The 27,906-nt window shown below is 50.3% G+C and overlaps 1 long non-coding RNA gene across 1 annotated transcript; it reads left to right on the top strand.

Annotated features, from left to right (window-relative positions):
• The first annotated feature begins 247 nt into the window (after positions 1–247).
• On the top strand, positions 248–24,006 carry D930007P13Rik (Riken cDNA D930007P13 gene). The gene is made up of 7 exons (NR_045743.1): positions 248–762; positions 1,476–1,561; positions 3,048–3,129; positions 20,038–20,117; positions 20,838–21,058; positions 21,209–21,325; positions 23,784–24,006. It is a non-coding gene; the product is annotated as a Riken cDNA D930007P13 gene (long non-coding RNA).
• Positions 24,007–27,906: the final 3,900 nt, after the last annotated feature.

Here is a 27,906-nt window from a genome sequence, read left to right as displayed (position 1 = left end):
GGGGCGGAGGCGGGGGCACTCTGGCCCCCAGCTCCTCCGCAATCCAATTAAATAACATTTAAATGCATAACCAGCCCGCGCGCCGATGAGGCTGGAGATTGGAGCGGGCGCGGCGGCGGGCTGCGCGGGCGGCGTTTTGTGGAGCTCAGCGATTCTGGCGGCAATTTCCCCGCGCCGCGCGGCTTTTACGAGCCCGCTCCCGGCGCCCGCCCGCTCCGCTGAGCCCGCCGCCTCCGCCCGCCTCAGTCTGCCTCCGCCCGCGCAGCCCGGCAGCGTGTGGTCCTGCTGCCCGCGCCGCCCCGCCTGTTCCTCTTCGGAGCTGTCCTGGGCTCCTTACTTCCAAAGCCTACCTACCTTAATCCTTTGGACAGAGCGCCCAGCCCTCAGTGCATTGCTGCTTTTCACCTGCTGGCTGCATCCACCTCTGACCTGGACCCCTTTTGGCCTGTGCAATTCCGCTCTATCTCTGGGTCACTGGCTCTGCACAGCTTGTGTTTCTCTCTGCCTCAGTTTACTCTCTTAGGCCTCCTGTGCCCTTTACCTTGAGCCCTTCCCTTTCCTCTTCAAGCCTACATCCTAGCACCAGAGTAAGAGGCTTGAAGGAGAGGCAGAAGGTGGTGGTAACAAGTGCATGGTTGGAAGAGGTGGCTTCTTCTCTGTATCCTTTCAGCATAGAAAGGACCGGCCTGTTCATTCAGGACCATCAGACGGCTCCTGTCCAGAAGTCCTGAGATTGATAGATGTGGGTCCATCAGCCCTGAGGTTAGTATGAAAGGGGCCACTTGCTGAAGAACCAAGAGCAGCCCCACCCCGAGATCCCTGATCTTCTGAAGACAGAATCCCAGGAAGACAGAAAGCAAGACAAGCCATTTCATGTCTTGTGTGGTACCCGACTCCCCTGTTTCATCTTCCCGTTCCCTCCCTTGCATATCTGTGTTCTGCCCCCCAACATATGGAACCTGGCATTTACCATATGCTGACGACCCAGGCAGATTTAGGGAAGATCTTTCCTGGCAGACAAACAGCAAGGGGAAACCCTCCTGCGAGCAGTCTGGCATGCTGGAGGAATGGCATTGAGGCCGGTATGGCTGGAGCAGGGAAAATAAGGAAGGGAATGAGCTGTGGCTTCTAAGAGGTCACAGAAAGCTAATCACGATCATGTGGGGACTAATGAGTCACAGCTAAACTTGCACTTCCACTCTGAATGGACAGGGAGCCATTGGAGAGTCAGGGCCTGAGAGTGATATGCATACTCCCCTTGACTACTCAATGCTGTCATGTTGAGAATGCAGTGGGAAACAAGGACGTCCAAGAGTGCACTGTAGCAGCAAGGAGAGAGTGGGGCCTGGATGAATGTTGCAGAGTCAGCTCGGGGTGGGGGTGGGGGGTGGTTGCGGTGAGTCAGATGGGAACCGTGGAAGCAGCATCATCAAGGAAAAACTAAGAGGTTTTTGTGTTGTTTTGTTTCCTACCAGTGACCAGAACATGGAACTTGTCATTACCTGGTATCATGGAATACCAAGGAGCTGGCATCAGGAGACATGCTTTGGACACATTTAGTGTGAGATGCCTGCTAAAGATCCAAGTAGAGGAGGCTCATGGGTCTTAGTTTCCTGTGAAGACTAGGCTGGCGATAGAGATTTAGGAGTCCTCAGTGATACTGGGTGTGATCCTTCAGGGGTCCAAAGACAAGAGCACAGATACTTCAATATTGCAACAGAATGGAAAAAAAAAAAAAACTGCTGAGGAGGATTTGGGGGAGAGATGTGGGATGAGGACTCTTGACTTGGCCATTCCTCATTCTGAGCAGCCCTCATTGGTCGTTTTCTATATGGTCCTGGCTTCATTCCCCTGGGAACTCTGCACAACAGCCACTCTGGGCACTTTGTGCCACTCACTGTTGACCAGGGCCTGCAAGATTCCAGATGCTCAGCCTTCTAGACCAGGAAAAACAGATCAATAGGGTCTGAAATCCTGCCTCCTCTTTAAAGCTTTGCCAATAGGGAAACTGAGGCCTTGAGAAACAGTTTGCTTGGGGACTCCTGCCAGCAAGCGACCAAGGCCCCTAGAGCAGAACTGAATGTTCCTTGTGTACCTGCACTGTCACAGGCAGCAGAGGGCTACTGAGCACAAGGCTACACCCATGAGACAGAGGCTCGAAGGAGACAACAGAGGCAGGAGATATTCTCACTCCTCAGAAACTTTCACTAAAGTGTCTTCAGTTCTTTGCTTTCATTCTTGGTGACTTCCCAGTGTGGTCTCTCCTCTCTACCCTAGATCCTTTTTGTCCTACAAACCTTACTCTGACCAGATCTTCTAGAACCAGTCCCAAGATCTTTAGATTGCTGATCCTGTCAGGTGGCTCAGGCCCTGAATGAACCCAACAGCCAGTCATCTTCTTCCTTTCTCCTGAGTTCTTAATACCCAGGCCAGTATGTATTCACATGATTCAGCCCTATTATCAAAATGTAACATAATTCTGAGCTACGGACTTCACTCTCTCCACTTGAAGAATTTCAGGCAAAGCTAGTTTTGTTCATCTATGTTGTTGACTGCTGCAGACTCCTAACTGATCCCCCCCCCCCCCCCTTGCTGGTCCCATTCTGCATGCAGCAATCACTCTCACCCAACCCCTGAGTCTGTGTGTTCCTTACTTTTCTCCCGGTCCTTCAACCAGTCTCAACCAGTTCCTACTGGTCCCCTGTCCTGTGCTTACTCTGTTAGGCGGAGCCTGTCTCCACTGTTTCAGTCTCTGGGTTAAAGGGGGCTGGGAGAGACTGACACGATGTTATCTCTAGGAGATGTGGGAAGCCAGAGTGGCATCCTGGAGGGGGCCCTAATAAAGAGGCCAAAGGGGTATAGCTCAATGATAGAGTTCTTGTCTAGCATGCCTAAGTTCCTGGGTCCCTCTCAACATTGGGGGTGGGGAACACAAGCTTGAGTGTGCCCCTGGAATGGTAGGGCACATTCAGGAGTTTCCACCTTTTGCTCAGACCCCCTGCCCCCCATCTTACTGTTCCTAATGATGTCTGCTTTTTGATCCAAAGGATGAATCTTATCAGCCTCAGGGATGAGAGAGTCTTCAGTTAAATAAGGCCCTGTTCTGTGGAGCTGGGCTTAGACAACTAGGTGAGAATAAACTTGTTCTCTCAGCCTGGCCACCCAGACCTAGGCATCCACAGGTATCTGTCTATTTATTTAATGTGTATGTCTGTGTGCCATGTTCATGTCTGGTACCCATGTCGGCTAGAAGAAGAAAGTATAGGCTCCTCTGGGACTGACGTAACATCATCATGAGCTACCATGTGGGTACTGGGAACCAACGGAGGTTCTCTAAAAGAGCATCCAGTTCTCCTGTCTGCCGAGCCATCTCTCCAGTCCCCCCAGTCATTCATAGTTTTATTCTCCAGTGCCTGGCATCCTTCACTCAGCAGGTGCTTATTCCTTGCTTATCGAATAGGAGCTTTAATAAATGAATGGCTTGGGCACTCTGCCTGTGGGGTCCCTGGTCTGCCTTTCTGGAAGTGTAGGCTATGGCTTTCAACTCCAATCACCTGGGGATTGCAAGCTTTGCATGGGACAGAATGGGTCTGGGGCAGAGTCAAGAGTTTGCTTTTCCTGCAGTCTTCTGGACATGCATGTGTGGATGTTTCTCAGGCTACATTTTGAGGGACCATTCTCAGGCACAAGGCACCCTCAGCCTAAAATTAAGAGATTACAGACTGAGGGAGAGAGACAGCAAGAGAAGAGCCAAAGAAGCACCAAAGCTCCCAAAGGTCCGCAGAAGTCCCTAGCTGGACAGTTTGAGGAAGGCCGGGAGCACCTATAGCACCCACTACATCACATCAAAGCCTCTTTCTCAAAGGCCCTCTCTACCCATGACGGGGGTCAGGGCTCTTGAAGTGACTGCAGTCCCCCAGTCCCTAGTTGGTCTCCTTACTCTGGGAACACTGTGAGTTACAAAGAGAAAATTAAGCTGAGCCCAGGTGTGTACTTTTCATTCTAAACCCTCAAGTGTAACCCAAACTGCCTCTCAGACCAGGCACACAGGTGAACTCATGACAGAGGACCATCCAGGGAGGAGGGAGAAACAGTGACGAAGTACAGACCGCAGATGGAGCTCATCTGGTGGAGTGCGTGAGGCCTTAGGTTTGACTCCCCAGCACTGCACACAATGGTCTTGGAGGTACACAGCTGTCATCCAGCACTAGAGAGGCAGAGGCAGAGGCAGGCAGAGGCAGAGGCAGAGGCAGAGGCAGAGGCAGAGGCAGAGGCAGAGGCAGAGGCAGAGGCAGAGGCAGAGGCAGAGGCAGAGGCAGAGGCAGAGGCAGAGGCAGAGGCAGAGGCAGAGGCAGAGGCAGAGGCAGAGGCAGAAAGGCAGAGAGGCAGAGGCAGAGAGGCAGAGAGGCAGAGAGGCAGAGGAGAGGCAGAGAGGCAGAGAGAGAGGCAGAGAGAGAGGCAGAGAGGCAGAGAGGCAGAGAGAGAGGCAGAGAGGCAGAGAGAGAGGCAGAGAGGCAGAGAGGCAGAGAGGCAGAGAGAGAGGCAGAGAGAGAGGCAGAGAGAGAGGCAGAGAGAGAGGCAGAGAGGCAGAGAGGCAGAGGCAGAGAGGCAGAGAGGCAGAGGCAGAGAGGCAGAGAGGCAGAGAGGCAGAGAGGCAGAGAGGCAGAGAGGCAGAGAGGCAGAGAGGCAGAGAGGCAGAGAGGCAGAGAGAGAGAGGCAGAGAGGCAGAGAGAGAGAGAGGCAGAGAGGCAGAGAGGCAGAGAGGCAGAGAGGCAGAGAGGCAGAGAGAGAGGCAGAGAGGCAGAGAGAGAGGCAGAGAGGCAGAGAGGCAGAGAGGCAGAGAGGCAGAGAGGCAGAGAGGCAGAGAGGCAGAGAGGCAGAGAGGCAGAGAGGCAGAGAGGCAGAGGCAGAGGAAGAGGCAGAGGCAGAGGCAGAGGCAGGATCAGAAGTTCAAGGGTATCTTGACTACATAGTGAGTTCTAGGGCAATCTGGGATATGTGAGATATTGGGTGCTTTGTTTTGTTTTGTTTTAAAGTGAGAGAATGAGAAACATGGGAGGGATTTAAATTCTGACTTGAGGGAGGATGGAGAGACTACTGAAGAGGGTGTGGGGCCCTGGGAAGAGGGGTGAGTGTGTGCTAGAACAGCGAATGGGAATCAGGTGATCCGAGGTGTCAGTCCTGTAGAAGGTGTGGGGTATTGTTTTCATTTGATTTATTTAGTTGGCTGCTGGTATGCTAATGATCAGAAGCAGCTAGGAACAGCAGTGTTGGGTAGAAAGTAGAGAAACGGGCTGGCAGGGGCTTAGTTCCATATGGGCCATTTGGGAGTGTGTGTGTAGTGGCGTGGGGCAGGAAACCCACCGGAGAACTTGCCTTCCCCTTGGGGCTTCTCTGCTCTGGGAAGGCTTTTGTGGGGCACCATGATGTCTATCTCCTCCATTTCTTTCAGATCAGACCTTGAGCTCTTTCAACCCAGCTGCCTTCCAGTTCCACAACAAAGGTTCTCTGCCTCACATCTCAAGAAAAAAAATCTAGAATTTGTATAGTGATGACAGTAAGCTAAATCCTTGCTGTTGATCACAGTTTTTCTTATCTATATTTTTAATTTTGAGAGAGATTTTCTCTGTGTAACCATGGCTGGCTTGGATCTCACAGAAATCCTCCTGCCTCCACCACATTGTAAAAGATTTATTTTGACGTATTTTGAGTACGCATGTGTCTGTATGTAGGTGTGTGTATGTGAATGAGGCCAGGGGAGGGAGCTGAAGCTGGAATTACAGGTGTCTCGAATTGCCCAACATGCTGGGTGCAGAATTCATGTCCTCTGCAGGAACAGTGGCCACCCCTTAGCTGATGAGACATCCTGCTAGCCCTTCCTTTCATTGTTTTCTAAACACTTTTAAAATATTTATCTTATATGTATAAATATTTTGCCTGAATATGTGTATGTATGTGTACCACATGTGTACCTGGTGCCCTTGGAGGCCAGAAAAGGGTGTCAGATCCCCTGAAATTGGAGGCCAGAAATTGAGCTTATGGAGGGCTGTGAGCCACCATGTTGGTGCTGGGACTTGAACTCAGGCTCTTTGCAAGCAGTAAGTGCTCTAATCACTGAACAATCTCTCCAGTGTGTGTGTGTGTATGTGTATGTACATCATATGTGTGTGTTTCTTTAATTTCATTTATAGGTTGAAGAGATGTCTAAGTGATTAAGAGCACTTACAGAAGACCCAGTTTTGGTCCCCAGGACTGATATGGTGACTCATAACTGTCTGTAACTCCAGTTCCAGGCGATCAGACACCCTCTTATGACCTCCATGGGTACCAGAGATACACATGGTGTACATGCATGCAGACATGCAGACGTGCATACATCTATAAAAGCACTCATACTCATCAAAGTAGGTACAACTTTAAAATTATTTATTTATCATTGTGTATACACGTGTGTATATATTGCCAATGAAGGATCATTGGAAGGTCAGAGGACAACTTTACAGAATCCATTGTCTTTATGGAAACCTTTATCTGTATTCCAGGGATCTAACCTAGGTCATAAGTACTTTACCCAGAGAACCATCTTGCTGGCCCTGCCTGATCATGCTTTTGATGCATGGCAAGGAATTGGTTCTGGAAACAGGATTGATAAGCCTTCTGGTATGGGGGAGACTTGTTTATTATTTGAAACAGAGTCTCAGGTAGCCTAGAACCCATTATGTATCTGGAGATGAGTTTTAACTCCCGATCCTCCAGGTTCCATCTCCAAAATGCTAAGATTGCTGGTGAATACCGCCCTGTGTGGCGAGTGAGATTTTTAATGCTGCTATCTGGTTCCCTTTATTTTGATGTTAGGAGTCTGTGATTAAGCTTTGGGTTCCTCTTCAGTAGCTGTACATTCCAGGTTTTTCTTCCCAGGAACATTTCTCACTCCACTTCTTCATTTGTTCTGGTTCTTTCATGGGTGGGTCCTAGATGGCAGGCCATCTCTGGTCCTCTGGGGTGGAAATGGGGGAGACTGAGGTCCTGAAGATGCGACATGTCACCTGTCACATTGTACCACAGCAGCTGCGTGATGTGATTTCAGTTGGGTTGTCACCTTCCAGCTCATTCCCAAGTGAAGGGGCTCCAGGGTCTATGCAGTCAGCTACACCAGGTTCTGCTGCAAATGCCTGGAAAGTGAACAGAAAGCCAGCTTGAGGTTCGTGAGGTGGCGTGCTAGGAAAAGAGAAGTGAAGATTGGACAGTAGAAAGAGAGTCAAGGAAAGAGGTACAGTGGGTAGGGGCATGGAATTTCCTGGCCTCACAGCACAAGGCCTTAGCTTGCTTCTTGCTCTGAAATGTGTGGTGGCCATAATGAGTAAGGCCATGCATGCTGTCTGAGTCACAAGGGTTCTTTGTAGATGTGAAGACCCTTCTCTTTTCTTTGCTGTGGTAACTGCTATGTTCCCGGAGGTCAACATGCTGATGAGGTGGGATCTGCCAGAAGGAGGCTGACTCTCTGGGCTCTGATCTACCTTGGGGCTCTTCTCTCCCTATGATCTGGTACCCAGAGTCCCAGCACCCCAGGCTTCCTCTGGCAGGCTTGTGGTGGTGGGAGGGAGGCTGAGAGAAGCCAAGCTGAAGATGAACTGTGAGGAGGCCAGGGAGCCAACTTCAGATCATGCTCAGGCAGAAGCCTTGCATCTCTGCCTTGTGGTTCCCACCTTTGTCTTAAGCCTGTTCTCTAACTCTTGCTTCTCTACTTTCCTGGCTTCCATTGCTCTCAGTACACCTACAACTCTAGCTCCTCCCTCATTCCAGCTCCTGTGTCTCTGGCCCATCCTTCTCTCTCTTTTTCTGCTCTAAGTCTGTCATGTTTTCTATTCCTGTCCACTCCCATCTTCCTTTTATGCTTCTAGCCTTCCCTACATACGTCTCTCCTCTTGCACCTCATTATCAGCCACACTATTGGATCCAGGAAGGTGCTGGCTAGATTCAGGGTCCATGCTTAACCTTTACTTGCTCACCTGATGAAGTCATAGTAACAACAGGGCTAAATTTAATCAGCACTTACTCCATCCAGAGCTGTGTACAGTCTCGTGTAATTCTCTCAGTAACTTTGAAAAATACTATTATTGTGCCCATTTCGTAGACGAGCAGAGCAGGTCTAGAGAAGCAAAAAAAAAAATGCTTGCTGAAGGCTTTTCAGTCAATCACATTGGACAGGCAAATGCAGGCTGCCCACCTAAAGGGCTCTATCAGAAACCCGGGAGAGGTTGGTTTCACTCTCACAGTGAGACTGAGAATCTTAACCTCAATTAATTAGAGTCTGTCTCTGTGTCTGTGTCTGTCTCTCTTACGTGTGTGTGTGTGTGTGTGGGGGGGGGGGTCCTGGCTCTGTGTCTGTCCAGTCTCTGTGTCTCTGTGTCTGTCTCTGTCTCTCTCACATATGTGTGTGTGTAGTCTGTCTCTGTGTCTGTGTCTCTCATGTGTGTGTGTGTGTGAATGTGTGAATGTGTGTGTCTGAGTGGAGGCTAGAGGTTGGCTTCAGGTATCTTCTCACCTTGCTCTTCACTTTAATGTTTGAGACAGTCTCTTACTGAACCTGGAGCTTTTCAGCTAGGCTGGCCACGGAGCACTGAGATCTGCCTCTCTCCACCTTCGGTACTGGGGTTACAGCCATGCCTGGGTTCTATATGGGTGCTGAAAATCCAAACACTTTCTTATGTTTGCACAGTAAGCATTTTTCTCACTGAGGTAACTTCTCAGCCCCTTCCTCTTTCTTTAAGCATCCTCGTGGTACCCCTAGAATCTTCGAAGGCTCTGATGGCCCCTCCTTCCTTTAAACACTCCCAGCTTGGCTCTGAGAGTCTGTTCTGTAACGTGAGGCACAGAGCTGGGCACTGTATCTCATTTAGTCACAGAAACTCTAGGAGGTGTCTGCTGGTGAGACAATGGTATTGGGGACTTGCCTAGGGGCCACACAATAAGTGACTGAGCAAGGATCTGACCCCAGGGAACTTTGGCTGTTCAAAACCTGTCATTAGAGACTCCCTTGCACACAGCCCTCAAAACAGAGTTGTGGCACCCACTGTGACTAGCCCAATGCTTTAAGCTGTTCTTGTAGTTCTACCCCAGCCCTTGGCTACAGCCTGCTTCTTCAAGCACTGCCCACTGTGGCTTCCTCTGTGTCACCAGCACTAAAGTCTGTTGAGACTGCTCGACCTAATGGGTGCCTGGGGGGGATTTATAGACAGGGATCCCCCAGGAAGCAGGGACAAGTGTTTTCCTCTCCAGCCCCACTGTGCAGCCTCCCAGCCCAACATCTCCCTCGTTCCGGCCCATCGCAGCAGCTGATTTAACTCAGTGGCTGGGGGATTTAGCTTCAATGCTGGTTCCTACTATAAATCCCTGGGCAAATAACCAAGTTGTGCATCAAATCTGCCCAGGAGAGAGTAGGAGCAGATGCTCGTGTGACCACAGTACAGGGCAGGTGGCAAAGACTCCAGGCTTTACCATCCATCTCTGGCCATAACACCAGGCCATACCTTGTTCAGGCCCACTGTCCAGTCAGTCAGATCTTACTGGCCCTATGTGTCATCCTTCAGGCGTAGGCTCTGGCTGGTGGCAGACTCTGGTCTCTACCATTCCCATTTGGAATTTGCTCACTTGATACCCCTCCCCAATCCCGAAAAGGACAAAACCGAGACTACTGCTCTAGGGTCTGGTCTTGCTTCCCAGTTGAGCTTTGCTTGGTCTTTCCCTGGCTGACCAATGTAGGCTCAGTGGGAAGGGGTAAGATGTTTAGAATGTAGAGACCATTGGGGCTGAGGCAAATTTGCAGGCCAGGAAAGGGTGGGTGAACCCCAGAGGGTAGAGACATTTCCTGAGAGTGAAGGAGAGAGGGGTGGGTGGTCATAATTGGGATCCCAAACTTTCTATACTTTGGCCTATATTCAGGTAGGCAATGAGGCCTCTGTGGTCTGCATGGATCTGGGGATGAGGTAGCATTGGGTGGGATCACATTCTGTCTTGTCTGCTGGCTTCTCTGATGCTTCTGACACCTCTCTCGGTTTTTCCAGTGGCTCCCCTCGAGGCTCCCCTCACCTCCCCTCTGCTTCTGTGTTTTCCTGTTCTTTTCCCACAGCTTTCTCCCTCCAGACCTTGAAAGCACTCTTCCCTGGGCTGACCAGCTAGTGGTGATGGGCTGGTATCAGAGCCTGGTTCTGGTTCTGTTCCCTAGAAAGCCCCTCATCCTGAGCCTGTCCCTGTTGTCCATGATATCTCCCTCCTCATCCATCTTCCTTGTCCTCCTCCCTGCCCCTGCCGACCGCCTCCGCCTTGGATATTGCAGACACTGAATCAGCAGCCTTTACCAGGGTTCTGCTGACAGGGAACTTTCTGCCTCTGAGGGCTCCTGGGTGGGATCAGTCTCTCTCCTGGAGCCTGCAGACATGGAGTGGGGGGAAGAAGGAAGGAAGGAAGGAAGGAAGGAAGGAAGGAAGGAAGGAAGAAACAGGTAGATGGAGAGGGAGAGATGAAGGGCAGTTCGTAAGATGGCAGGAAGGAACTTGGAGAGACAGAAGGAGAAGAACAGAGGGGACTTGGGAAAACATGGGGTGGTATGTGAAAACACTGATGTGGACTTAGATTCCAGCAGAGGCAGGTGGAGTTCTGTGAGTTTCAGGCCAGGCTGGTCTACATAGAGAGTTCCAGGACAATCAGAGCTACATGGCCAGACCCTGTCTTGAAATAAAAGAAAAACAAACAAATAAACAACAACAACAAAACAAAAATAGGGCTGGAGAGGTTGCTCAGTGGTTAGAGCTGGGTTCAGTTCCCAGCACCCACATTGCCGCTCAACCCATCTGTAAAGCCAGTTCCAGGGTTTCTGACAGTCTCACACAGACATATAGGAAATGCATGCACCAATGTATTTAGACATACAGACACATACATGTACCAATGAATATAAAATAAAAATAAAGTAAAAAAAAATAACTCCTCACCTCATTGACAGGACAGTAAAGGATAATTAGTTAAAAAAAAAAAAAGAGGTACATGAAGATGGGAGAAACATGCAGGAAGTAAGAGGCAGAGGACAGAGAGGGTGGGCCACCCTTGGGCCCTACAGGTACCTTGGAAGCCCAGGTTCCCTAGGTCTGGGTTGAGGGGTACAGGCTGGGCCTGCGGTTCTCCCCTGTACCTCCCTCTCTCCCTCTCACGTGGTGGTTTGTACTTCATCTTGTTTGCGGGGCGGCTGGGCCTGCTCTCGGGGTTTAATGATCTGTGCCATTATTTATAGCTTTGCACGCCGAGAAACACACTGAATTTATCGCTTGCTTCTATAAATAACCCTGGCAAACGGGTGCCCAGGGATGAGGGAGGGAGGGAGGAGGGAGAAGCAAAGAAAGGAGAGGTAGGGGGTAGGGCAGGGGAGGTCTCTGTGGATTCTGTCCCTAAAACGGGGGTGATATGCTTGCACAATGAGAGCAGAAGCTGAGGAGAGCGTGGGTGTGTGTTTAAGAACAAGTTAATATGAGCAGGGCGGCCTGTGCCTCTGTGAGGAGGTGAACAGATGCTCCTGTGTTTCTGAGGACGCTTGTGGGTTGATGGTTACTGCTTGTGTTTGTTTCTGGTGCCATGTTGGTGACAGTGAGATTGAAACAACACAAATGAGCTCCAAGAAATGGCTCTTTCGTACATGGCTGCGTACAAGAGCAGGGGTAGGCAAGGGAGAGTCTGACTCCGACTTCCTTCGTTATAATTGGGGTGACAGACTGTCGAATGTATTTTCCCCTTCTTCTTCTGGGTGTTCAAGGGCATAGGTGGGAAGAAATGAGGCCTGAGGATGCCTGTTAAGCCAGTGAGAGGGAGGGAGCTCCCAGTGTCCTGTGGGGCAGAGACTAGGGTCATCCTTCAGACCACAGCTTTTGAGCTTGGGGGATGGAGAGATGGGGGTGGGGAGAGGAGAATGGTGCACTTGGCACCAGCGTTCCTCCTGCTGGTCCTGGTCCTGACAGAAGCAAAGCTATGCTCTGTCCAGTCTGCCCAAGAATTGTCAAATGCCCTATGCAAAGACTTGCAGTAGCAGAAGCCTGCTGGTTGCTGTCCTTTGTCCCTGCAGTAGGCTCCTCCCCATTCCCCTCCCGAAGCCTGCCAGGGATCAGCCTTGGGGGGATGGAGAGCCCTGGCACACCTCTTCTCCTTCCCACAGTCCCTGATCAGCACATCTTCGCAGAAACACTGCAGCCATTAGCTCAGGAAGTGCTCTGCATTGCTAATGAGTACATCTGCATATGTAATGAAGACCCTTCACAGGTGTTGGGGAAGTCCCCCTCCTCTTCCCCCTTTCTTCTCTCTTGCCAGCTGCCACTTTGACCTGTGGCTCTGGGGCTGAGGAGGGAGTTCCTCATCTGGTTTGGAGGTGTGCCAAGGAGTAAGAGGCAAGTAAGGGGGGGGGGGGAGAGTTCCTTTACCTGGGTCAGAAACAGTCAAGGTGAAGTCCTTCGTGTTAGCGACAGGTCCAGGGACATGTGACTGTAAGCCTGTACACACTCACAAAAATAAAGTACAAGGTCCAGCTCTTCCTTGGGCACTGCAGCACATTAGGTAATCAGTGCAAGTGTTCAAAACACATCCTGGGCTGTAGCCATACCCTGTGTACAACTGCCAGCACATACTTCTTCATACACACTGTCTGGCATGGCCTGGCACAGCGGGGCATGCACATGGACAATCAGGGGTTGCACTTGTATTGGGATTTCCTCAGTTCAGCTTCTACCTTAGGTATCAGCACCCATCTACTCTGGCCAGAAAACTGTCTTCATCTCATTCAGACTAGGTAAAGATACAAGAGGCCATTGTCCTTTAAAAAGAGAAAAATGATGGGCCTAAATCAATGACGTGTAAGGGCAGGAGAAAATGCTAGAGCGCCAGGGAGGTGGGCCTCAGATGAGGAGCTGGAGGCAGATGGAAGGATGTCTTGGGAGACAGGGTAGCGCCAGGGGCACTAGAGTCCCTACAAGGTCATTCTTAGGTTATCCCCAACAGCCCTCAACTCTCCTGCTTCAGCCCAGCCAATCCCTAGCTCTGAGGCCTCCCCTCACGCTCCTATTGGTCCCTCCCAGTCATGTGACTCTTCCCATCTCTGGCAGCTGCCCCTGATGATGGATGCTGCTGCTTAGCTGTACCTGTTGGGGGACAAGGACTGCACGGCTCCTAATTACCTCCTTCTAGAACAAGGACTGGGGGCTGGGCTGTGTGAGGCAGCTTCCCCTCTGGGGGCCAGGGCTGCCATCCTGAGCTAGAGGCAGGTGTTTCCCCCAGTGCCCCTGGTGATGGGGTTGCAGGGGCATCAGTCAGGGGTATGAAATGAGGGGAGCTATTCTGCAAGGCTGGTAGTATGAAAGCTTGTCGGAGACAACAGTGCTGGCGACCTGGTATATTGGCATAGGACTTAAAAAATAAATGGCCTCTTCCTCGTGTCCTTCCCACAGAGGGCAAGATCAAGGAGAGGTGTTACAGAGAAATGCCTGGTATAATCAGGGATAAGGCACATTTGAAAAAAAAAAAAAGGCAGACGTGAGGGACTAGGAGCATGGTGGCACTTCTGAGGAGGTGGATCTCCTTCTCTTACCCAGCAGGTCACCCACAGGCCTCAGCTGTAGATAGTCTGGAGTTGGAGCAGGAGGGCATGAGGAAAAGTCCCAGGCTTTTCCTCATGCCCTCCTTTTGTTTGGAAGGGAGGAGTGGGTGATGCTGGCTGTTTGAGAAGGGGGCCTGTCATATGCTGATGCCAGAGGCTCTGGTCTGGGTTGACTTGGGGAGGGAAGACAGACCCCAGGATTGAAAAGATGGTAAAGCTCCTGCTGACTTCCCCCAGGGGCACCAAGGTCTTAAGGGTCAAAAAGCATGTATTCAGCAATTCTCCATGTCCAGAGCTTGAGGACCAAGCAGACTGAAATGGGGGATATGGGACCTCCACGAGGCTTGCTGCTTCTGAGCTCCTGTTATCTCCTAAGTGAGAATCCTGGGAGACTGGGGAAGGGTGAGTGAAGAGCTGGTACCCAACCTGTGTCTGTTCTCTGGGGTGGTAGAGGCTATGGTGAGGCAGATATGATAACTGCTAATCACTGCTAACTGATACAGCTCAGTGATGACTACCCCACCCAGGATTCACTATTTGCAGTTACCTATCTTTGGGGTGAAGGAGAAAGGATAAGGACTAACCTAAGCACCTGGGCAACCAGGTCTCAAAAAAAAAAAAAAAAAAAGGTGGAAGAAACCAGCTGTCCAGCATGGAGGTATGATACTGTTCTCGTGACCACAGTACCTGACAATCGGCTGAAAGGAAGATTTATTTTGACTCGTGGTCTAATCCATCATGGTGAGGAAAGCCTGGTGAATCAGCTTAGTTCACAGTGGGAGGGGTGGGAGGAGGGGCTTGGTAGATGTCCTTCATGTCACAGCAGAGCAGGAAGCAAAGAGGAACCGGTGGCTGGGTATAAACATCCAATATCTTTCCCTTGTGACCTATCTCAACCAGGTAGGTCCACCCTCTGTGCATGCGTTTGCATTCGCACATGTGCAGGTGCATATCTGTTGGTGCATGGTGCACGTGAGTGTATCTGCATATGGAGGTGAGAGGTCAGCTTCTAGTGGCTTTATCTCTTTGAGACAGGATCTCACTGGTCGGAGGTTGCCAGTGACCTAGCCATAGCATCCTTCTCTCTCCGTGTTCCCATTGCTGAGATGGCAAGTGTGTGCCACCACACCTGGCTTTTTACTTAGCTTCTGGGGATTGATCTTAGGTCCCCCACATGTGTGTGGGTTGAGTGCTTCACCGACTAGGCCATCTTGGCATCCCTGGCTAGGCTTACCTTCTAAAGGTTCCAAGCTTCCCAAAGTAACACTACTAGCTGGGCAACTGAGCATTTGAAATGTGTGCCTGTAAGGGACATTTCAGATTTAAACCATGCCAGTGGGTCTCCCTGACTTCAGTGAGGAGTGGAGGGGGGTTGGGCAGGAGGTCAGTCACTCATGTCCCCCACTGATTTCTCTTCTGGATAGTTCCCCAACTCTACTTATATCTTTTCAGTCATGTCCCCACCTCAGAGTTGACACAGTCCCCTCAGTTGTCCTGCCTTCATCAGCAATGTCCTTCCACCTCATGAAGTACTGGACTCTTCACTACTTTTTGGAGGTCATCATCAGACTGAAGGATGGTCAGTCTCCATCTCATGCTGAGGTGGTGTCAGCCACTACTGGCATTAGATTTCGGAGCATTGCCCGGTGGGGGAGATGCTCACTTTGTTCCTGGCTGTGTATGTGTCTGCGGAAGTAACTGCAGAAGCAGACTGGAGTTAGAGCAGGAGGCTGAGGGAGAGCCTGGATACACAAGGTGCCTGGGGACATGGGGGAGGGAAGATGGGGGTGGTGGGGGGTGGTAGTGGTGGTGTGGTGGTGGTGGTAGGGAAGGGTGGTGGCTGCATTCTTGCCCAGCCAGGTATCTAGGAAGATGAGGAGGCAAAGGGGGAAGGGAAGTCCATCACCTCCCCACTACAGCGGGTTGGGGTAGTTTGGTTGGAAGCAGGCTTTCTTAGATCACCAGGCTTATGTGTGCATGTATCTGCATGTGAGAGCACACACTCACCTCCAGAGACAGTATCACACCAACATTCTTGTTGCTTCACATTTTCTCACAGGCATTCTGTCTGATTTGTGAGCTGCTTCCAGGGCAGAGCTCTAATCCTGTTGCATGAGACTCTCTTTCACACCGGATAGAAACCTTCTGTAATTCCCCAGTTCCGATGAAAAATAGTTGACTTCCAGCTGGAATTCACAGCTTTCTCTGATCTAGTCCCAACTTGCCTCCAGCCTTATCACATACAAAGATGAAGTCTCCAATGAAGACTAATTATTTATATTTGCATTGCCTCTGCCTGAGTGGTCAAAGTGCCACTCAATAGCTGCTGGTTTGTGCCTGTCTCTTCCAGGAGGCATAAGGACAGGGTAGAGGAAGCATTTGGTGTTATTTCTCAGGCTATTTCCACCTTTAAAAAATATTTCTTCTTACTTTATATGTGGATGTTTTTTCTGCTTGTCTGTGTAACATGTAGTACCTAGAGAGGCCAGAAGAGGGCACATGATCCTCTGAAACTGGAATTACAAATGGTTGTGAGCTTCTATGAGGTTACTGGGAATAGAATCTGGGTCCTCTGGAAGAGCAGCAACTGCTCTTGACTGCAAAGCCACCTCTCTAACCCCTCTCTAGCCCTGGCTGTCCCGTGAATCAATGTATAAATCATGCTAGATTTAAACTCACAGAGATCCACTTGGCTCTGCCTCTCAAGTGCTGGGGCTAAAGCATGCTCCACTATGCTTAGCTCTCTCAGGTCCCATTTTTAAGGCAAGGTCTTGCTGTGCAACCCAGACTGGCCATGAACTCCTGATCTACTTCCCTCCCTCTTGAGTGCTGGGATTACAGAAGCATGTCGATATACTTGACACCGGTTTGTTTATTTGTTTGTTTGTTTGAAAGGGTCTCATGTAGCCCCAGGCTGGCCTTGAACTTAATATATGACTTAGGATAACCTTAAACTCCTGTCCTGCTCTTATTCCCCAAGTTTCAGGGTTACATGTGTTTATCACCACACCTGGTTCATGCAGCGCTGGGCTTTATGCATGCCTTTTGACTGTTCTTAGGAATTGGTGCTTTGCATTTGGAGAGGGTATGTTCTTTTGGAAGTTGATGTGGAATAGTTCCCTCTCCTTGCTGAGCCTCAGAAGCAGGGCTCCTATTAATTTCCACTTCCCTGGCCTACCATGGTGCCTGGCATCTATGTGTATAACTGGCTGAGAGCCTGACTACAGAGGAGAGCACACCAATGAACTCGTTCAAGTCCCTGCTCTGCTTCTTTCTAGCTCTGTGATCCCCGAGCAAGCAGTTTCTCTGGTCAGCTTTGTAGTTGTACCATGAGGTGCTGGGGCCTCCCTGTTCTGAGATTCTGTGTATCCATGGTGGTAAGACTAGAGACAGGCCCAGCGGCAGACTGACACACAGCCACTTCCTAGAGGGAAGGTTAAGTGGTAAGCCATGGATGGTGTTGAAATTGAGTTGGGCGGGTTATAGATCCAGAGAAAGTAGGTGAGTGTGAATTCTAGGCATATCCGCATGAAATGAGGACACTTTCTTATTGCTTATATTTTCAATTTATTTATATTTAAAAGGTTGAGAACTAAACTAGGCTTGGTGGTGCATGCCTTTAATTCCAGCACTTGGGAAGCAGAGGCAGGGGGAGCTCTGTGAATTTGAGGTCACTTTGATCTACATACTGAGTTCCAGGACAGCTAGGACTATGTAGAGTATTGCAAAAAGCAGACAGACAAAAGGGGGAGCTTAACACACAGAGTACTACAAGACTCCACTATTTGAGGTTTGTCTGGTCCTCTCAATCCCCTCGTGTGGGCTCTATTCTGTTTCTCTTCCCCTTGACAACTGCTGGGGGAGAATCTGCCCTTCCATCCCTTAGAACCAGCCCTGTGACTTGGCATCAGGCCTTCTCAGGTCCCCACTGGGATGCCGGGGCTGCAGAAGCTTGGCAAGTTTCCAGTGGGCGCCCCTGGTGAGGTCTGCTGCTGCTGCTACCTCAGGGACCGGAGTTTCCCATCACCCTGGGTTCCCATACTTCTGTCTTCCGGCCCACAGCCAAGATATCCTGCCTTCCATCCCCGACCCTGACCTCTGGAGCCCTTCTTAGCCTGAGAACAGGCTCCTTGTTTTATCACCCTACTCTGAGAATACTGAGGCTGGAATTCTAAGAGACCAGAAAAACTCTTCCAAAGTGTGAAGAAGGGGGAGGGCTCCTGAGTGAATGAGACCCCCATCCTACATTTCTGCTTCTGACTAGCCCTCATTTTCCCACATCACCCCTGGGAGAGGAGTTGGTGGAGGCTGCAGAGAGTACCCCCAAACTTCTGAGCTTCACATACCTTACCGACAGGAGATGTTCCTTGCAGGGAGCTGAAGGGGAGTCAGTACCTGTGCAAGGCACCCTAGGGTCCTGTCCCTTACATCTCCCACTCTCTTGTGGTCCCTAAGGATCTTGGATATATCCAGAGACCAAGGAGCGGCTGCCCCTCAGTCCTGCTCTAGAGAGAAGAAGAGAAAGGCCATGGGAAAATCCCTGGGAAAAAAAAAGTTAAGGAAGGGTGGTGGCTCCCTCCTCCCAGCAGCCTAATAAAATCCACCTTTGAAGACAGGCAGAAGAACCCAGGGGGTGAAGTTGAGGGCAGAGGAGGGTCTGTGGTTGCTGGGGGCTGAAATTGCTCTTAGTGAGTCCTGGCAAGATCCCAAAAAGGAAAATGCCAGGGCTCTGTAAGTAAAGTTTGGCTGTGAGCATGAATATCAGAGAATCTCATCTTGAGTAGGTGTGAGGGCCCCAGAGGCTGGAGCTGAGTCACACATTTCTTACTTTATGAGATATTTGCTTACAGGAGACCCAGAGAGGGAAAAGATCCAGGCTGAGTCACACAGCATTTGTGTGTTCCTCATTGTTGGCTGGGCCTGGCTTTCTCCTGCTTTCTCTCTTTTCCTTCATATAAATTTAAAAATACTTCTGTTCTCCACTCTCAGCAAACACTATGCTTATTCCAAACACTCTTCCTCCTCAATAGTTACCTGTGAACTTTGACCTCAGGAATCCACTTTGGGGAGGGCACTTGGAGAAAACAAGATAGATCTCCTTAACTCTCCCAAGGGCTTGCAGGTGGCCTGCTAAATTGCCCCTTCAAAGGAAAATTAAAGCAATGTGTGTTTTATGGAGTGCTGTTTTGGGCTGTAGCTAGGGTGGAGTTACAGGCTCAGGACTGAGGCATGTCGGGGTGAGATACCTGGACCAGCAGAGCCCAACATGTCTGCTTCACTCCCTGGTACCCCACTTCCTGTCAGAGTAGACAAGCCCAAAGAACCTACCCCAGGAACTACTTCCTGTAGTATTTTTTTCTCTCACAAGGAAGCCCTGGGAAGCACATGTCCCCTCTGGGGCCCCACCTCTTGGATTTCTGAGACCACATTGCCAGGGTCTAAGCCTGGGATCTGTAACACCCCAGGGTATTTTTCTGACAGGCTGCCAGTGTAGAGAAAAGAGGACCCCTCTGTTTAGGCTCCAGGCCATCTTGCTCTTGGCCCTGCAGTGTTTCCTTCTGACAGTCAAACTAATTTTTTGTTTCTTTTCCTTTTTCTTTTTCTCTCTATTTTTGGCTTTGCGACAGGGGTTCATTTAACCCATGATGGTTTGGAATTTGATATGTAGCCAAGGATGTTCTGGAATTTCTGACTCCTACCTTTACTTCCTGAGTGCTGGGAATACATGCTTATATCGCCACACCCATCTTATAACGTGGTGAGGATTGAACCCAGGGCTTTGGGCATTTTAGGCCAACACTTTACCAACTCTTCAGCTCCTAGGTCCCCGTTTGTTGTGGGATTCAGAGTGAGTCATTTTGTTTTCCTTTTCGTTCTTTATTTCCAGGGAGGTCTTTTTGAAAAGAGGATCTAAAGTAATCATTCCTAATAGAATGCTCGTGGCAGAGGAAGCCCCAGTCTGCTTGTTATGGTTTTAATATGAAATATTTCCCCACAGGCTTGCATGTGGAACCAATTGGTCCCCAGCTGGGGGCGCTGTTTTAGGGTGTGATGGAAACATTAGGAGGTGGAGCTTAGATGGAGGAAGGCAACTGGGGCATACCTCTGGAGGGTCCTGTTCCTGGTTTCCATAAGCTGAGTAACTCTGTCCTCTACATCATCACAGCTATGATGCTCTGCTCCACTGGACACAGTGTTGCCCAGGCCATAGTTAAAGGCCTGAAACTGTGAGCAGAGACATGGCCTTTGAAGTTGTTCCTCAAGTCATTGTCTCAGTGACAGAAAACCCAACACTACCCCAGATGAATTCTTCATTGTTCAACTAAGGGCAAGGGCATGTCTCAGGGAAAGAGCCTGGGTAAAAGAAAATCTAGGTTCTGATTCTGACCCAAGTCTCTTCTTTTTAGGCCTTATTTTTCCCATGTGTAAGACATGGAGCTGGAATCCGTGAACTTCAAAGGTCCTTTAGAGGTGGCTGAAAGCCTAGGTAAATGAGTGCAGGACAATGATAATAGCCAATGTATTTGACCCCTAGAATGTGCTCGGTCCTACGTGTTGTGCATTTTCCATAGGCTGTCCTATTTAAGATTCAACCACATGATTATATAGCATTATGTAATTGCATAGTGAGACTTGTTCTCCAGAAGAAAAAGTCCTATGAGTAAAATAAGACACAGAGAAGCTAAGTAACTGAGGACTTCTTTTTTGGTTTTGTTTTGTTTTCTTATTTTGAGAGAGGGCCTTACTGTGTAGTTCAGTCTGATTTTGAACCGGAGATCCTCCTTCTTCAGCCTCCCGAGTCCTGGGATTGCAGGCATGTGCTGCCATACCAAGCTCTAAATCGTGGCTTCTTGGAGGAGGCCTTGTAAAGCTGAGAGGAGGTTTAGCTTTGTAGAGAGGGACTCCAGGAAGCTCTGAGGGTTCCTGGCCAGAGCATCACACGTATAATGCTATAGAAGAGCTCTTCCCTGGGTTAGGGATGTAGCTCTACGGTAGAACACTTCTCAAGCATCAGTGAGGCCTCCAAGAACTGAGAAAAGAAAGGCTTGCTCTTTAGCCAAATGTGGTAGCACACATCTCCAATCCCAGCACTTGGAGTCTTAGGCAAGAGGATCATGGGTTTGAGGCTGGCCTCTGTTACATAGTGAGACTTGTTCTCTCCAGAAGAAAAAGTCCAAAGCCCTTGTTTGTCTCTCATCTGCACCAGGAGGCCCTGTGCCAGGAACTGGAGTAGCCCAGCCCACAGAGTCCTGAGTGCTGCTCCTACCCCACCCCACCCCACACACAGTTCCTCTTCCTCTCGGTACTCCATATTGCGGCCACTTCTGCAAGGCTGGGCTGCTTGAACTCCGTGTTGGATTTGGCTTCTTCCTCAGAAGACAATTTATGGCGACATGTCGGAGACTCTGTTTTAATGAAGTTGCAAAAGTAGGTTAATGGGCTGTGGGTGTTTTTCATCCCCTCCCCCTGCCCCATCTCCACCCCTGGGCAGATGAGTGATGTATCTACCAGTAAGAGGCAGAGTCGGATCCAGCCTGGACTTACAAGCTCACACATCTATCCTTGGTCTCCCCCTAGGCTCCTCAGTCTCAGTCGTCTCCGCCACTAGGTAGGAGCTCGGAATGTCTAGCCCTAGTCCGTCCGATACTTGGATGGAGCTTCCTCTCCTGCCTCGAGGGAGGGACAGGTCATAAGGTGAGTGAGGATTCTGGAAAGAAGAAAGCTAGAATAAAGGAGAATGCGTGTCTTTGGACATCAGAAGCCAGGGTGTGTAGAGCTGTGGTGAGTGTGAATGTCAGTGACCTTGAATGTCAAGGTAGGTTTTGTTGGAGGAGGACCTGAGTTTCTGGAGCTCTTCCAGGTGCTGCCCTTGCCTCTCAGGTTCATGTCTTTGCCTCCTGGTCCAGTGCCTGCTGTATAGCTGCTCTTACAATGGTGCATAGGAACAGGAGGCTCTTTCTCTACCCCAAGTCTCCAGGGCATCCTTGTTACCTCTGAATGGCCCTCAGCTTGCTTCTCATAGACTGTCCCTATGCAATTCCCCACCCAATCCCTGACCATACATACATCTCAGGAAGTTTGACAGGATTAAGCTGTGGAAAACTTCCCTGTTTGCTTGCCTGGATATTCAGTGAAGGTCTGTCATCCTGGATGTTTGGGGTTTCCTGTAAGAAGGTTCCAGATTTTTCCCATGGACTCTCCCTGTGTTGGGAATACCCAAGGCAGGACTCTCAGCAAGATGTGGGAGCTCAAAGCTTGCTTAGGAACACATAAACATACCCTGGAGGATCTTGCTGATAACCACACCCCTCTGCCTAGTCCTTCCACTCTGCAGGAAGTCAGTCTGCTCTGCAGTCAGCCAGGGCAGCAAGGGTCCTCCTCCAGTTTAAGGCCTTTCACAGCCCACTAATGAGGCTGTGGATCACATTTTGGATTTGGACACTAAAGCAGGGTAGAACATTGCCCAGCTGCCTGGCTATTTGGCAACTTCATTTCCCATCTCCTTTGGACACCTTTGTCATCCTTTCCAAGGCCCCTCATTGTCTCCTGCCATTACAAACTCTTCTCCCTAGATCTCAAACACTGCCTGCAACTGAGCACCGGCTGCTTTGGATGGGCTCTCCCTCCTATGCTTTCTCCCCAGCCCAGATAGGACTTAACTTTTCCAGGTCCTTGCTTTCACTGAGTATTGCTGGGGGTGAGGCATGGCGTGTTCACAGAGTGCCCCTGGGCTGGTGCAGGACTTCAGTTGCGACTGCAGGATCCAGTCGGTGCTACCTTGTCAGGTGATCCAAGGAGCTCAGCAGGAGTCAGCTGGGTTTGGTTGTATCTGGAGATTGGTGGCAGTATGGCATCTCTTTCTCTGGTCCCAGTTGAGGGGCTCCTTCACTCATGATGCTAGACAGGACTCAAGAGCAAGGCAAGTCAGGTGTCTCCTGGGTATAAAGTGAAACCCAGAACTATGCCCGTGTCCCCTGGAGCTTCTGTGGGATTTCCCCTGATGCAGAGGACCAGGGTTTCCATGGCCATGCATGCACACATGTGTGGAGCTGTCAGGGTGTGGGTTTGTAGGGAAGGGAACAGTAGTGAAGACACAGGTCACAGGGAACAGACCCCATGTCTGGTGAGAGAAAACTTAGGAATGGCTCAAAGGTATTCAGGGAGAGACAGAAGAGTAGAAACAATGGTTTTAATTCAGGAGGGTTGTGTGGAGGAGGAGAGCTGGCTTCAAATTGAGAATGAAAGACATCAGCAAAGAGAATGCTTGAGACGGGGCAAGCACTTGAAGCTGAATCAGAAGACTATGGGATCCCAGTTGACAGCTGCTTCCAGGGTTCTTTCCTCCTTGTTTGTAAAGAGGAGATAAACGCATGCGATAGTCCTGATTTTATTAAAAAAGCGCTCTCTCAGTGTGTGTGTGTGTTTGTCTGTATGAAAATTACTCTACAGGAAGCTACTTGGGCCTGAGATTTAATATATACAAACACTGTCAGCTCCTCCCTTCACGTGACAGAGCAAATATTAATATAGCTAGGACAGCAGTCCAACATTAGGTCTGCCACCAACCAGTTCATTCAAGAGGCCTCAGTTTCTCCTGAATCAATCTCCTATGATAATTTATAGAATTCAAGGTCCTTACCAGTGTGGGAGAGGTCGTAAGTTCCAGGAGTCTCCGAGGACTCTAGGGAAGGGCAAGGGCTCCTTGGTGGGAGAACCAGAGGCTTTTACATGACTACGGATCTCAGTCTTTCTAGACCAGACCCCTGGCAGGAAAATGGGCATGTAGCCCACCCCTTGCACAGCCTGTACACCAAGGCTACATTCCCTTCCCCCTTCCCCAGCCACTCAGGATGGAGAGGGGGGTGCCGAGGGGGTGGGAGCCCCCCCCCCAAGTGGCTTTGAGCCGGAGCACAGCAATTACGCAGGAGGATTTATGTCCCTCTGCCTTTAATCGGAAACTCCGTGTCAAGAAGAAAAATCTGCACTGTCCTCTGGCCCAGCTTCCTGCTTTATCATTATTATTGCAGGAAGGTTGATTTGGAAACTTAAAGAAAAGTGGGGTTGGGGGTGGGAGCCACCCGGGAAGGGGAGGTGCGGGGCACAATGATGGCCTTCTTACTGTTGGCCCTGACTTGCCTCTCTCTATTTCCAGACCCTCACTGCCAACAGATGAAGCTGTGGACCATGGTTTAGACTCCAATATCAAGGCAGACTGGAGCAGGGCCAGGGTGCCTGCAACCTCCTTGTCCCTTTCTCCTGGACACCTCTGTCCTTCACTCTAAGCCTCCTAGCTATCTCTTACTGCTATAGACCCTTCTCCTGCGAGATCTCAAACTTTCAGAGATGAGAGACTTTTATCATGGACCCAAGCAAACAGGGGACTCTTCTGCAGCTGTTTCTTTTGTGCAAGATTGTGGGGTGAGCTGTGGCCTTTTAAAGCAAGACCCAAGAACATGACAAAGGACAAAGGGTGAGGCAGTATCTGGGAGTTCTGAAGGGCAGGCTAGAAACTAGAGGGACATTAGGAAGGGCCAGGGCTAAGTGTCCCAGAAGCCAGAACATTGGGAGCCGGGGCGATACTGAGAAAGAGAGGCAGGGCTGGCAGTCACAGGAGATAGCTAAGGTAGGAGGGTCTTGCATAGAGATTCCAGGGCCATGTTAAAGGGAAGGAGAAGTCAGGGGCTGGGGGAACTCTAGGGGAGGAGAGAAGGTAGACTGACCAGACTGGGCAGACAGAGGCTCTTACAAGGATGCTGTGAAAGAGTCTGTCTATTGGTGTGTGTGTGTGTGTGTGTGTGTGTGTGTGTGTGTGTGTGTGTGGCTGGAATCTGCCAAGGAATGGGTATTCTGGCAATGATGGAGGGGGAGGGTAGAGAACAGAGGAACAGCTGGTGGCTGGCTTGTGTGTGAATGTGTGGTGGGGGACTTGGACCAAGGATGCTGGAACCAGTTGCTGTGGTCGGTAATCCTCCCACAAAGAATTCTCCTGGCTAGTCTCTGCTGAGAGGAGCTGCGCTTCCCTCAAAGCACCTTATACTTTGGAAGCTGTCATCTGGGTGATGGGGAGAAGTGAGTCCCAGGAAAGAAGGTCCCCTTCAACCCCCCTGCCCTCCAGGATTTCACTCTAACAGATGGGAAGGGCAAGGATCAGCCTTTGGAGTCAGTTCTCAGACACCGATTCCCTGTGCACACTTCTCAGGGGCCCAGGTTTTACCCCTGCAGCAGGACAACAGCAATAGTTACAGGTCAGGGTGTTACAAGGTAAGCATGATTGTATCCAGCTTTTGAACCTGTCTTGGGACAATTCCTGTGTCCTACTAAATTTCTTTAATAGTATGCATGAGTCCTCCTCTTCTGATCCTCACAACTACTTCTTGAGGGGCTTAGGCAGCTGATATCCTCATGATAGAAAGCATAGCACAGAGGAGCTGGGTGACTTGCCCAAGGTCACACAGCACATCCCATGAGCAGCCAGATGAAGCCTGGGGGGAAGGAAGGGTTCATGATCTTCCTTTGGGTCACCTCTCTCCATGCAGCACCGGGATACGGGGTTAATTTTAGGGCATAGGAAGATTGGAAGCTGAACCACTTCCGATCTTCCTGCAGCCTGGGCTCTGTGCCTCCTCCCCAGCTCCATGAGGTTTTATAGCTGTTTATGAGCAATTTCTGCCCGTATATCACTGGAGATATATGGCCAGGCAAATATTAGGGACTAGAGTGGAGGTTTTAAGAGGCACATTTTATTGCTGCTGAAAGTAGGCATGATAGACAGCCCGTGGAGACCTACCTTCTCTGCTGCCTGGCAGTGGCCGGGTGGTGGCAGCATGGACTGGAGTTCAGCTGAGAACCAGCTGCCAGGCTCGAGTGTATGCTGGCACTCAGAGGTGCCCTAGTAAAGGGACAGACACACTGAAAGGACAGGCTGTGTCTCTCAAGGAGTCATGAAAGTAGGTGTGGGTGTGGGGGGTGCACACGAGGTCAGAGGGCACAGCCTGGCTTGGACAGAACTCTCTTCAAACCCAAGTGGAGGACTTGGAGTTCCTGAGGGTTTCATTCACAGAAATGCAGATTAAGTCAAGACAAGCTTGCTGGGGCTGTGGTATAGCTTTAATCCCAGCACTAGGGAGGCAAAGGCAGGCAGATATCTGGGTTCAAGGACAGCCTAATCTGCATAATGAGTTCTGGGACAGCCAGGGCTACATACAGAAGCCCAGTCTTGAAAACAGACAGACAGACAGACAGACAGACAAGCTCAAGAGAGAACCCTGACAAGGCCAGCCCCTGGGGAAAGGCTGCACCTTTATCTTCGTTGTCTTCTATGAGAGTCTTTAAGACTGTTATCTCATGAAGGAGAGCCCCCTCCCCAAACTGCCCCAGCCGGAGGTGACTGGGTACCATGACCTCGTCTGCTCTAGGCTCCTGTTAGGAGACCCTGGAGGGAAATATCTACTCAAGCAAGCCTGCCCTGTATGGGCTGTTCATGCTGGGGAGCAAGGAGAGGCTTCTTGGTTTGCAGCATATGGAGAGAAGATGTTCGGGGGAATCCTCATTCCTGATTTAAGCAGCTCCGACAGCTTTATGGTGCCTCCTTGAGTGAGCCCCCAACGTTGGCCGTTTAACTTTTTAGCGTCGTTTAACGCTTAGGCTCCAGCCGACAGGCAGGCCTCTCGGCCCCAGAGGCAGATGCACTAAATCAGGACACTCTGAGGCCCCGATAAATAATTTTTACAGGGCACACAGCCCATAGATCACCAATGGGGGAGGGGGAGGCTGTGATATTTCAACCAATCGTCATATGAGACTACCCCATGCTTTGACTCCAGATTGTCCACAAGGCAGTTGGCTTTATAACAGAGGATCCCCGTGAGGGGCTTAGGGAGATGGACCTTGCACAACCTATCACCCCCATGGCCTGGGAGTACGGTGTGTAAGTAACTCAACTTGAGGTTAGCCAGTGAACACCACTGTCCTTCCAAGCCTGAGGAAGAGAATAAACACCCTGCAGCTAGAATGTCACTTTTCAAGCTATACTGTCCTGGTCCTCTGTCACTGTGGAACCTAAGGACTCACAAGAGACCAGCACAGGGCATGGAACTGGAAGGAGGGCCATACAAGGCCTGGCAAGGTGGAAAGGTGGCACTGAGATCAGGGTGAACAGAGACCAGGCAGGCCCCTCAAGCTATTTAAGTCTCTAGGGAAAGAAACAATGGCAGAGACCCTGTTGGGAGTATGGAAGAAGAGAGCCAGGTAATTAGAGGGATAGAAAAATGGATATGAGAGAGAAGATATGTGAAGATTAAGACAGAAAGAAGGGGGCTGGAGAGATGGCTCGGTAGTTAAGAGCGCTGACTGCTCTCCTGAGTTCCCAGCAACCACATGGTGGCTCACAACCATCTGTAACCTGTTACAGGATCCCATGTCCTTAGAGCAACAGTGTACTCATATACATAACATAAATAAGCAAATCTTTTTTTAAAACGACAGAAAGGACAAGGGAAGACCAGTTAGTTACTGTACAGGAAATGGTCTTTCTCTGAGGCCCGGTGCCACGCAGGGAAAAGAGAGCTGTGTCCGAGGCAGGCTGCCCTGCTGCACCCACCAAGGCAACCTTCTGCGGTTCCAAGCTCGGGCTTCCTCTTGTTGGGTGCCCCTCCCTCCGGTGCCCTTGCCCCGTCCCCTCATCTGTAAGGTCCTGAGATTTGCTGGGACACTTAATCCATATGGAGCTGATTCATTCCCATCTAAATCATCCCAGCGAGCTTCTCTAAGAGCCCTCTGATGTGCCAGCCACCATTGCTCTCCCTGGGCAGCAGCGGGCTGGGGGCTGCCAGTAAACAAACCTCCGCCACCATCCATCCATCCTGGCTCTGGCCATCAGTCCTGCCAAGACCATTCATCTCTCCAGCTTTCCTCCCCACCTCCTCCAGCCCTCCCTCTCCTCTCAGTCCCTCTCTGGGTTCCCTCCCCATCAGGCCTTGGCTAGAGTCTCTGCCTCTCCTCCTTGTCCCAGAAGATGTTAAAAGGGTCTTCCCAGCCATCCCCCTTAGTGTAGCAGAAGCCTTACATTACTTCTGGTCCAGCAAGGTGAGGTTTTCCTGGTTCATTGCCTTCCAAGAAGAGAATCGTTCCAGTCTGATTTACTGTTCAGCATTGATGTTCCAGGGGAGTTCTTTCTTCTGTCTACCTTACTGACTTGTGATTCACACGTGATCATATGTCTGGATGGGCATGAGGGCAGGTGATAAGGTCCCTTTCTTCTTCCCTTCCCTTCCCTT

The sequence above is a fragment of the Mus musculus genome, chromosome 15 (genome assembly GCF_000001635.26).
Source record: "Mus musculus strain C57BL/6J chromosome 15, GRCm38.p6 C57BL/6J".
NCBI classification, from domain to species: domain Eukaryota; kingdom Metazoa; phylum Chordata; class Mammalia; order Rodentia; family Muridae; genus Mus; species Mus musculus.
This window is presented reverse-complemented; position numbering and strand designations above follow the sequence as displayed.